Consider the following 6,891-nt stretch of genomic DNA (forward strand, 5'->3'; position numbering starts at 1 on the left):
TTACATGAGATTTGAAAATCAGTGTCACGAGCACTTGTGATCGTTAAATATCGCATGGCTACTTTAGCAGGAGCAGTACACTAACAGTGAAGATTTTTATTACTGTGTTAAAAAGTGTAAAGAGCTTTACTTATGATACAAACGCCTTTTTAGTTGAGAAATCGGACCTCCCCCCCATTTGGACTTTGTGCTGATAGATAATATGTTGGTGTTTGATCTGGTAATCTGAGAACCAGTCTTGAGAGTTGTGAAATGGAGTCCCACCCCTCCATTCCGGTTATCCCCTCAATTTTCAAACCACCTCTTCCAACCACATACTTATTGTTTCTTCTGGCACCTGTTTTCCAACAGTGAAAAGTCTCACGAACAACTGTTGCTTCAGACTTAAAGGAAACTGGCAATATTAAGAACTATTAATCTCATCCAGTGTAACAATGTGTTAAGTCACAGAGTGCTGATAAAAATGAATGATTATATTGCATATGGGAACCCACCCCCTTGCCTGCCTGCTAACAGTTTGGTGACAGAGGGGGAACTGCTCAACATCAGCATGTACCATAAAAGGCCCCAGACTGCCACGGTTTTAAAAGGTGGTTTTGTTATCTGTTAGTTTGTTTTAATTCACATGAATTTTAGTTACATTTTCACACACAGTCGTCTAGTAAATAACAAACGGATTTTTATCTGTAAAACCCCATAAACGTTAGGCTGCAGGCTCTCAAGTGACAGTCATCTGCCAACTAACACTTGAGGGGGATTTTCAGAAGCAACAGAGGGACTTCAGAGCACAAGTCCCACAGATGTTCAGTGGGAGCTGGGGGTCTACTGTCCTTAGGTGCTTTTGAAAATTCCACCACTTGTCACCTAAAGCCTAATCCTGCACCACTAACTTTAAAAAGTAGTTTTGCCATTGGCTTTAATGAAAGGACAATTGGGCCCTATCTAGGTGGCAAAGACTTAACCCAGTGCTCTCAGAAGTTGGGAGTCTTTTTCTCTCCTTCCCCCCCCCCCCCCCCATTTACTCCGATAGGCTTTGGATCAGGCCCCAAATCCTCTCAACATTACTGAAGTTAGTCAGGAAACTCATGCACCCACTGTACTCTGGATCTCATGAAATCTGCTCTGACTATTTAAAAAACCCATAAGACCTTGTACAGTAGGTCTAGCTATGCACAAGCCACAATACCTCTGCATATGCTCTACATACAGCCTCCCACCTTTCAAAGGGAGCACTGTATGTAGCAGCACTGCCACTGCTTGGGCTGTGCTTGGGGTATGGATAAACAGTAAGCTCCACGGGTGTCATCCTATAACCGTTCACCAGCACTCAAAGAAAAAACACATTTCTGGCTGTATAGTTTTTAGTATACTCTTTGGCTCCTGCTGTGGATGCTAAACACCTGAGCAATTTTGAAAGTCTGGTCTCGTAACATTTAATGGTTCTTCTCACCCACTCCCCAGATATTTACTGGAAATGCACCTAGAAACTATATGAAAGACATTCTATACATGCAAAAAACTTACAAGTCTGAGATCACGCTACCCATATTACATATGTAATAAACTCGCTTATGAAATGCTATAAAGCATATACAACTATCTTCCAACACTTCATATGTCAGCTGGTTTAAACTGTTTAATATCCTCAAAGCAATTGGATCATGTTATAGATCAATTGCTTGACAAACTATGTTAAATCAGTGAGACTAGAAAGTTTTCTTCATTTGCAGTCATAACAAATATCACATAACTTGCACCCAGAGGGCTACCAATCTGTAGGGGAGAGATATCTCAGTGGTTTGAGCATTGACCTGTTAAACCCAAGGTTGTGAGTTCAATCCTTGAAGGGGCCACTTAGGAATCTAGGGCAAGATCAGTGGCTTGGTCCTGCTAGTGAAGGCAGGGGGCTGGACTCAAAGACCTTATCCATATCTCCTAGAACTGGAAAGCTCCATATAGAGGAAAATCTAGAGGGGGAAAAACACTCCCCACAAAGAGTGAGACAGTCAGGGGAAGCTTTGGATACAGAAGGAATTCAGGATTTAGTCACTGCTTATACTACCAATGTACTATGCTGAACTAGATGGTACAGCAAAAAAGCAAGCAAGAAGAGCCACGTCAGAAATATAAGGGGGGGATGAACATACTAAGAAATGAAGATAGACATTTATGACAAATGACATAAGTAGGTTTGTCTGGAAAGGCTACTGCCTGTCCAAATTAACACACTTTTTTGTAATTTTTTGAATTAAACAAATCGGTTTAATTTGAAGTTCTGTTTCAGCTTTTAACCCACAACTAAACTGGTAACCCCCTGAAGAGAGAGATTTGTAACGGGCATGATAAAGCAGGGTATCACAAAAACGGAGTTCTACAGTTAGAACACATAGGCGGCAAAATGGAAAACTATCATGAGATTTGGAGTGTCTCTTTACTGCAAGAATTTTGCTGCCAAAAAAAATCCTTACAGTAAAGAGTCACTCCAAATCTCATGATAGAACACATAGGCAGCAAAATGGAAAACTATATAGTTATTGGACCAACACTGTCAGTTAACGCAGAGTACTAAATCACATAATGTGAAGATGACCTAGCCATCAAAATTAGATGAAAAAAAACAAAAACAAAAAACCTTCATCAGGACTGAAATCCTAGTTCCACTGCAATCAATGGCAGACCTCCCACTGATATCAGTGAGGCCAGGATTTCACTGCAGATGTTTAACCCGCAGCGATACCAAAAGGAACACCCAGGCAAAGTTTTGTCTTTCAGCCATGCCCCAAACAGGGAAGAACTAGAGTTAAGGTGAAGAGGAAAGGAAAACAAAACAAAAAATATCAGCAGGACATTCAGCACCAGTGCAAAGCAGCTCACTACAAGCACTGCCTGCTGGAACAAAGACCAGCCACCCCCAGTCACCTCAGCAAGGACGACCTACTTTTCAAAGAGGCCATGATGATCAGGTAGACAACAAACATGAGAGGCAGAGGCACACACGGGCATAGGAGTCCCAACGTGACCAAGTCCTTTTCAGAGGTAAACAAGAGGATTTTAAAAAAGGAGAAAATCAAGTGTGCTAAGGTATGCTGCGGGAAGAGCCGTCTGCTCCTGAGAACACATTGCAAAACACAGTCACTGTCACGAGGACTCAGTAAAATGCCTAGGCTTGCCATTTAATAAGGGAGAGGCACCATTCAGAATTGTTCAGGACTGGGGCAAAATTTAAACAAACACTAGCAGGCAAGCACAGAAATTGGAATCAGACCCCAGCAACGTCTGCTGGATATTTAAACACGCAGCCCCAACCTTTTAACTCTTTATCTGCAAAGTCGGTAGATGCAATTTAACTAGCCTTTAACTAGGCTTTTTAAAAGAGTCCTCCTCAGGACTAGCAGTGTTTGGAGGCAGGGACCGGGGGTGAGGGGAAGGATTGCCATGACAAAGCGGTTTGGGAAAGGGGGCATTTCCACGAGCCATCTCCTAATCTCCCGAGTGCTGGCTGCAGTCTAGGTGGGGAGAAATCGGGTCACAGTCGCCGGCAGTGATTTTCCGAAGCCAGCCACACACACGCACGGAGAAGTGAGACGCAGGGTGCAGTCACGCACTTTCCTCTCTCACGCTACTTTGCTGAGGTCTTCCACGGCGCAGGCTGCGTGGAAAAGGTGCATTAGCGGCTGCGCCCTTGGCAGGGGAAAAGGTGCGTGACGGCCGCGGGCAAGATTGCACCCGCCGGCCAAGCCCTCGAGTGAAAGTTACTCTACAGTGTTTTCCGCCAGAACAAAAGGGGCGAAAACGCGCCCCCCCCCCTCCAGCCGCGCGCCACCATCGAGCTCGGCAGCACTTCCTGAATATTGCACACACCACCCCCCCACACACACAGCTCGTGGTGTCCAACAGGGCCCTTCACTCACCTCATCCTACACTGAGCTGCTGCCGCTTGCTGCTAAAGCTGCGGAGAGGCTGGAGCTGGTTCCTCATGGCTTCACCCTGACGTAATTCAAACATGGCAACAGTTCGACTTCAAAGGGAAACCTACAGACCTCCCATAAACACACGCACACACAGCCGAGGAACCGCTGCAAAGAGCCCTTTAAAGAGTCCGCACCAACCCCCCGCATGAAGCGGCGTTCGGTACCGGCGCAGCAGCAATTCCGTGCTTTGAATAATCTGCAGTTTTTACACAGAAAAGTGAAAGGCGCTTCCTCTCCTGCATGCTTTTAGACACACAAACACGCCGCCGCCGCCGCCTCCTCCCTGCACACAGCGTGGTAACCTTACAGGAGCGTGCACGCACCTAAACTTTAACTCCCCCAGAAGTCTTCCAGACACAAAAAGTCAAGCTCAAAACTTCCCCAAGACACGAATCTGTCGCACCAATTCCCCCCTAGCTCCCCCGCCAGCCGTCCTCTCCCTGTTCAATAACAGTCCGTGTTTCGGTGAGCAGACTGGATTGCAGACACGCAGTTGTAGAGCTAGCACTGCCTGCAGCACATGCAAGCCCTTTGTTTTCCCTTCAGCCTGGTTTTGCCTACGTGCAGCATCAAGGATATGTCGACTGTTTTGCGGAATGCATCAAGAGATTTAAAGATCCTGCTAACTAGTAAGATTCGTGATCGACCAGAAAAAACAAGCGCCCACGAAATGGAGAATGTAACTACAAGTTAAACTTCGTTGCGTTCTACATGGAAACAGTTTAACTACAAAGAGGAGACAAGAAAAGCAGTTACTTTCACTCGTACTCTGCTTTGAAAGTGGTAAGACGCCATCACCATAAAGTCACACTGTCCTGACGCTATCAGGACACCACTCTGATCGATAACAAGGCTTTTCCAAAGAAGAGGTTAAAAAAAGCCTGTAACCTGCGCACCTAGTAGCACGTGTCATGTCAGATTCCACACACACACTCTCTGTCCATTTCAGGTCACTTGAGTGCTAAACCCGACAACCCTTCTAAAAACAAGCCAGGTCAAGAGAACAATTTCCCCATTCTTCTCCCCCAACCAAAAAAAAAAAAAAAAAGAGAGAAAACGTACATTGACACTGCAATGATTGCCTCCTGCCACTCACGACGCAACAACTTCTGTGCGCTCCAAAATAAAGCTACAGGTGTATAATTAGTAACATCAATGTACAAGGTCCTGGAGAACTTTCGAAAATGGAACGTTTCTCTCGTAACCATTCCAAAGCCCCAACGGGTTCTGGAATCCCGAACGATTTAGGCGTCCGGGTTCCTTCTTGTTCTCATTATCGCATCCGCATCTCTCGCCCAAGCTGAGCAAATAATGCCAAACCGCGTGCATACAGTAACGGGCCGCAACGGACCTGGGAAGCAGCACCAACAACAGGCCAAGCTAATCTCAGCCCCACTATCTCCCCCCTCTCCCCATAAACCAAACAAGCCCACGTTCTTCTTTCAAAATCACTTAACTGGAATCTACAGACGGGAAGGAACATTACATCTTCCAGCTTCCACCTCTTTACAAAGAGCACCAAGAAAAGGTTCTCGAGCCACGCAAAACATTCACTAAGCGACGGTCCCTTAAACTGATATTTCCCGGTAACACCTTGAACTGGGTACACAGTTTCTCTAACCAACGGAGTTGCCTGGGTTCATTTGTCCAGTGATATCTTCAGGAATTAACTCGACCTCTCTCTTTGGAGAGAACATTTTGATTTCAGTTTAAGAAAGTCCCAGTGCGAAGCTGGATATGGAACAATGCAATCGGCATGTTCACGACACTGTTAGCTTTTAAAATGATAGTTCTCAAGTTATTCTTTCACAAAAAGAAAGAAAAATCGATGCCGCACACAGGGCGGTGCGTGTCAAAACTGTTTCAGACAGGAAAGTGTTTTCCCTGCAGCAAAAGGCAGCCTCCAAAAATAACTTGTTTTATTGACTAGAACGGCTGATTGGTTTCAGGTTTGTTTTGCTTTTATCAAAGAGGTTTCGCACTTTTTGGTTTAGTAAAAAAAATTCACAAGCGGAGAAAAACATGAAATCACTTACCTCCGAACTGCAGCCCCCAACAAATCAATAGCGTGGTGTGTTGTGTGCGATGAGCTCCCCCCTCCTCTGCGGAGTGCGCAACCTCGTTGTGTAGCTCCCCAGGTCTTCATGCAACTGCTCCTAGAGTCAATTCTCATTTGCATAGCTCACTTTCCTCCCCCTCTCTCTGCGCAAGCGTCGTTCCCACGGCTCATTTCTACTCAATCGAGTTCTTTTGCATACGCGCCCCATTGTCCTTTTAAGGGAGAAAGGCCCGCGCGGGAAGCCCGGGAGGAGGGGGTGGTGCGGCCCATTGTGACGGTGGCGATGACTTCACACAAACAACCCACTCCCCGCCCCCTCTCAATGGAGTAGGAGGAGATTGTAGCAAATAGAATCACAATAATGAGTGCTGCTGCTGTGCTGTACCCGGTGGGGGGAACGGTGCCAGGTGCTGCAAATCTTTCCTCTGCAAGTTACTTGGGAGATCTTCTGCCAAATGTCACGCTCACTCACGACTCACTTCAGTGTGGGTTTTTGTGTGTTGTGGGGTTTGTTTATGCGGTAAAGGAATCTCACTGCTGCCTGTGCGGGAGGATTTTGCTTACCTTTCAAGTGAAATACTTGGGATTGCCGAGGTTCTCTGGATACCTGCCTACAATGAGAAACTGAAAAGCCTGAGGTTTTCCCATTGAGGAACCAGCCACCACTGGTACCCTTTGGCCGGCTACTCCCAATTTGCTCACTTTCCTTTGAAAAAGAATTGATAATGTCAGAACTTTTTGAACTGTCTAAAATAATATCTGCCCCCTTTTTTAAAAAGACAATAGTGAGGTCTTTGGGCCTGGCTAGACAGGAACTCAGCTGCCTTCTTGCACCTCTGGCCCAGGGTTCCCAAACTTTTG

General features: G+C 45.9%; 1 protein-coding gene across 5 annotated transcripts in view; it reads right to left on the minus strand.

Annotated features, from left to right (window-relative positions):
• Window positions 1-6,430, minus strand: part of SINHCAF (SIN3-HDAC complex associated factor) — a 33,166-nt gene extending 26,736 nt beyond the window's left edge. For 4 of the 5 annotated variants that reach the window (XR_005592460.1, XR_005592458.1, XR_005592459.1 and 1 more), the window contains exon 1: window positions 6,008-6,422. The gene's annotated coding sequence lies outside the window, so the exon portion shown is untranslated. Of the gene's footprint in view, window positions 1-3,911; window positions 3,988-6,007 lie in introns of all 5 variants that reach the window. The other variant, XM_039519187.1, reaches the window with a different exon arrangement.
• Window positions 6,431-6,891: the final 461 nt, after the last annotated feature.

This window comes from Mauremys reevesii, linkage group 1 (genome assembly GCF_016161935.1).
Source record: "Mauremys reevesii isolate NIE-2019 linkage group 1, ASM1616193v1, whole genome shotgun sequence".
NCBI classification, from domain to species: domain Eukaryota; kingdom Metazoa; phylum Chordata; order Testudines; family Geoemydidae; genus Mauremys; species Mauremys reevesii.